At 31.0% G+C, this 5,022-nt stretch overlaps 1 protein-coding gene across 2 annotated transcripts in view; it reads left to right on the top strand.

Annotated features, from left to right (window-relative positions):
• Positions 1-507: 507 nt before the first annotated feature.
• LOC118733731 (receptor-mediated endocytosis protein 6 homolog) overlaps positions 508-5,022 on the top strand; it is a 12,832-nt gene continuing 8,317 nt past the window's right edge. For both annotated transcript variants that reach the window (XM_036463263.1, XM_036463264.1), the window contains exon 1: positions 508-662. The gene's annotated coding sequence lies outside the window, so the exon portion shown is untranslated. The remainder of the gene's footprint in view (positions 663-5,022) is intronic.

Below are 5,022 nucleotides of genomic sequence, written 5' to 3'. Positions count from 1 at the left end.
AGTTATTAACGGCGCGTTTACATTAGACAATGCTGTCACGCCAATAAGGAAATACATATTAGTTGTCAAAAACGCTGATTGTCTCCGTGGCGTAAGCATCCTGACAATAGTTATGACAACGTGAACGTTGTATTATAATATAAAGGGAAGACAAAGTTACATACACATCAGCGCCTCTTGTGTTGTTTTAGTTCTTTTGTTATGAATTTCTCTTCTTTCTGGCACAAGACTTCAAAATTATTGTCTGCATACGTCAAATCACTGTCCGATTTACAGCCTTCAATATAATCAAGACAGTGATTGAGACAATGGATAAGTATGCATGTATTAGTGAAAAAGTGTGCATGTATTAATATTGCCATGATAGTTTTGTCCGGTGTAAACCGTAAGTAAGGGATAATCTTTTATTATTTCTCTGTATTCTACCTCACTGTCTGATGTACCTATTCCACTTTGTTTCGACCATTTCCACATACTGTTTATTTAGCTGCAACTATGCTATTAATATTATTTTTGATTCTGGAAAAAACCACAGTTCGATTGGTCGAGTTTATTTTTACTAGTCGGCATGTGGTGTTGAAACTATAATTATTTATTATTAAAGAATACTAAAGAAATGTGTTTTATTTAAACTGTGTGAAAAACAAATAAACTTTGTGACGGTTGGTCCACTTTTATATTATTAAACAAACTGCATGAGTGTTGTGCAAGAGCTGTGAAATGTGAAAATTAAGTTCTGCGAACGCACTGGTTTTCGGAACAGACTGGATTTAAGAAAAAATTAATTTGCGAGCTACAAACCCATAAAAAAGTGTATATTTCTTTGCAAATTTAAACATTGTTCATACATATTCGACGTAGCGCTGCTGTGCGGATATTGTAATGATAAATAAAATTAAACTGAAAATTGCATTTTTCTCCTGGCAGTAGCAGCAGTTGGCTGGCGAACCCTCAACACATATTTGTTCAGTTCATTCACAAATCGTCATAGTAAAAGATGCATATATATGCATATAGTATAGAAACGTACATATTCGCCTACACTTGTGGTTGGGTTGTGCTCTGTACCCCACTGTTATCGCATTGGGCGCCTGACATTAAGCAAAAACAGGTTTTTTTTTAGCTCTTGTAAGAGAATTCGAAAAAAAGTTGCATTGTTTTGTATAGTTTGTATGACTGTTGAGCTTGTGTGCAAACATAAAAATGTGGGTTTGCATTTTATCCCATTTGGCATTAACAAAGCGCAGCTATGGTGCATATATGTATGTACATATATAAATATATACATACATATACATATACAGTATCGGTCATATCTATAGCACGCCATTTCAAAGTGATATTGTGAGCCACTTATGTTTATTTATTTATTTTTAAGAATTTCCAATCAAAATACAGTTCTTTCTCTAACAAAACCCATATAAACTCAAGTTTAAAAATTTGTAGAAAACTACAAAAAAGTGCAACAAATTTTCACCTAAGTTTCAAACTTTTTTCTCGGAAGTGTTAGAATTTTTCTGATTATAGCCCAATTAATTTTGGTGTGAAAATATGTGCAAGTTTCAAGTGGCTAAAAGTTACCGTTGATTTTTTGGAATTTTTTTCGCCAAAGGTGTGCGATTTTCTTCCATATATAAATTTATATATGTATATATTTTCTTGCATATATAAACTGAGTTTATTCATTATATCCAATGCCAATGCGACCATTTCCCTAGTTTGCAAGTTCTTGCGTACGAAAACGATAAAATATGATAATTCGTAAAACCTTTTACTGGATTTTACTGGAAATGTGTAAACAAACACAATGCTATGTGAAGAATTTCTTGCAGATTTTTTCAGCATTTTCTTTATTTTTCGTACAGAATCTTTTTTACGAGTTCGTGTCAACCACACTATACTGTGGTGTCAACCACTTTCTATAATTTTCTTTGAAGATTCCTTAAAAAATCGTTCCAGAAATTAGGTACTCCTTAACATTTCGGGAACTTTTGTTTGCAGGGTATGTATGTACATACATATGTACATACACTTATTAGTTTTTATTTTATGTTTTATTTATTTGCCTCCAGCTTTCCCTCGACTTAGCAAAACCTTTTCGCTGCTGTGAAATTTTCTGATTATTTATTTGCAAAACGTGCCTGTGTATTGCAAGCATCCGCATTCCTTACATGCTAGCAGTATCTGATAACTAACTAGTTCATGGTTGATACAAATATATATATACATATGTATGAATGTACAATGTATCTACATAAACTACATAGTACATATTAGATATGTTTGCATGTGCATATAACTAAATATTTCAGTTCGAGATTAATCGAGTAATTAAAATTAGATATGGTATTTTTAATAATAAACTCTGTTGTTGTGTCCAACGACTCTGATCATTTGAAAAAGACCTTATCTCACACAATATTTTACCTACATAGATACATACATATGTACATACATATTAAAACCCCTTTTTTAAGCGTAGTCTGAATTTCCTTTTTAAGTAAAATTTTACATATTTAGACGGAAGCCCTTAATTTCATATAGAATCAAAACTTATAAATTGACTTAAGTTGTTTTGTCAAAAGTCAAAAGCAAAAAGGTATAATAAAAATATTACCAATAAAATAAAATCACGTATATGTAATACTAATATTGCACTGCAAAAAAAAAACATTATATGTACGTACATATATAATTTCTTTCCTTATGGCCAATCTAATTCGAAACCGTAAGCTACAAGGAAATATTTTAAAATAAATATGTATGTATGCTTCAGTTCAATTTTAAACACATTTGTAAATTTTTTGCAGTGCAATATTAATATGTACATATGTGCATATTTTAATTGTCAGTATCTGCATGTGCTTATATATATATGTACATATGTATGTAGATATGTTGCTATAAGAGTTGGGCTATAGTAGGCGTATTTACTAATTATATAAAATACCGCGGCGTAAACCAACTGTAAAATCTACAGTAGGTCGCCCACAAATGAATACAAATTATTTGTATTTTCTTACTTAATTCTGAATCATGTGAAAACAGGCTATGAGAACTGAAATGCAAATAATAAGTCACGCTATCTTATCTTCTTAATAGTCATAGTACTTAGTATGTATGTATTAACATGTGTAATAATTTGAAGTATTTTGATGCTACTCCTAAATATTTGTCTGAACAAAAAGAAAAAAGTTAGAAGGTACATGGTATGTATATAGAAAATATGTACTTACGTATGTACATATGTATGTATGAATTTTCAACATTTTACAGATCAATTTTTATTTCTCGAACATCGCAAGTGCATATGGCAATCTACTTACTCGCTCTGTAAAAAAAAAATGCTAAAACGTAAGGTCGGTTATAAGTACCTACGTATGTATATTCACATGTATGTATGCATATCGCTGCAGAATATAGCTGCCTTAATGTGGCCATGTAGCTACCATCAAGTCAACACACCCCCAAATTTAAAATAGGAAGCGTGTTGATTAAAAAGAGTCAATATTAAGTCTAAAAATTTTCAAAAAACACATGCAAGTTGCACTTTTAAATTTAAACATGACCAAATTTGCCTTTTGAAATAAAACTACATATTGCATATTTATGTGCATAGCATTAATAATTACTTTGGAATTATAAACTCGAACTTCAAATGTACACCTGTAAGCTAAAAACAAATCGGTGCATATATATTTACATAGTATACTTCTGGTTTACATACATAAGTATGTATGTGCATACATATATTTTATGTGTATGCTCTTTTGTATTTCTCAGGTATACCGATATTTGTCATACTACAAATAATTTACAGCTCCTAATGATCGGTAAAGTTAACAAAGCGACTTATTTAACGGCTAATAACACATATTTACCTAGTAATTACTCAGTCCATTCCCGATGTCAGAAATACTTTTGCAACTAGCATTGTACACAAGATCTAAATAGACTGGTTGTTATTCAAATATATTTATACCTATATGCGCATACATGCATACGTAGGTACATATGTATGTATGTATATTTAAATCAAAATAATTCAGAAACTATTAGCTTGTCACTGACCAAAAGAAGCTATGGGGCAGTTCGTAAATGCATATAACATACAATGTATGTACATACATGTACTATGTATATAAAATGTTTGCTTTGCCATCAACAGATTGTCGCAAGCAAAACTGCGAACATATTACTCAACTTTTAAACATTATTAGTGCTATATGGAGGGATTATTTATTAACTATGTACGTATGCATAAGCACACTTTTAGTGCTACAGTTGTTATTAAATAAATGCATATTAACAAATTAAGCTGCTACTATGTATGTTTTTTACGTGCGTATGTAGGCGCTATATGTATATTAGGGTGGTCCAAAAAGTGAAGTCGTAATTTTAATGCTCTCCCCCCCTAGGATTGTGTTGTACCCAAAAAATATAACCCTATAAGCGCTCAAAGTTTTCCATGTAAATATTTTATAAGGGAACAAAAACAACTTTTGGTAGAAAGGGTATAGAATCCTTGAAAATTAATATTTTTTGATCTGAAAACTCAGGAGACTTCCAGTAATAATACCCCATTTTTTTAGTTAACCATTTTTTAATACTAAAGATTTCTTATTGGTCCCCCCATTGCATTTTCTGTGGTTTTTAGCGGACCTATAAATTACAGTTTCTATGAAAAAATGGTTGAATAAACAATTGGATATTATTATTGGGAATCTCCTACAGATAAACAGAGTTTTCCCATCGAAAATTATTGATTTTTAAGAATTCTATACCATTTCTACCTAAAATTGTTTTTTACCGTATAAAACACATGGAAATCTTTGAGTGCTTTGAGCAACCTCTAAATATTTTTTGATTTCAAAAAAGGGGTTGTATATCTTTTTCGCTATAGAGCAATCCTAGAGGGTGAGAGCATTAAAATTCCGACTTTACTTTTTCACATGCATTTTTGGACCACCCTAATTTACATGCATATGAACATACATATGGCAACGGCAGTTCATTTAGGGC

The sequence above is a fragment of the Rhagoletis pomonella genome, unplaced genomic scaffold (assembly GCF_013731165.1).
Source record: "Rhagoletis pomonella isolate Grant_MI unplaced genomic scaffold, Rhpom_1.0 Rhpom_scaffold_00002, whole genome shotgun sequence".
Classification (NCBI taxonomy): domain Eukaryota; kingdom Metazoa; phylum Arthropoda; class Insecta; order Diptera; family Tephritidae; genus Rhagoletis; species Rhagoletis pomonella.
Note: the sequence above shows the minus strand (reverse complement) of the source record. Positions and strands in the feature narration are given on the sequence as shown.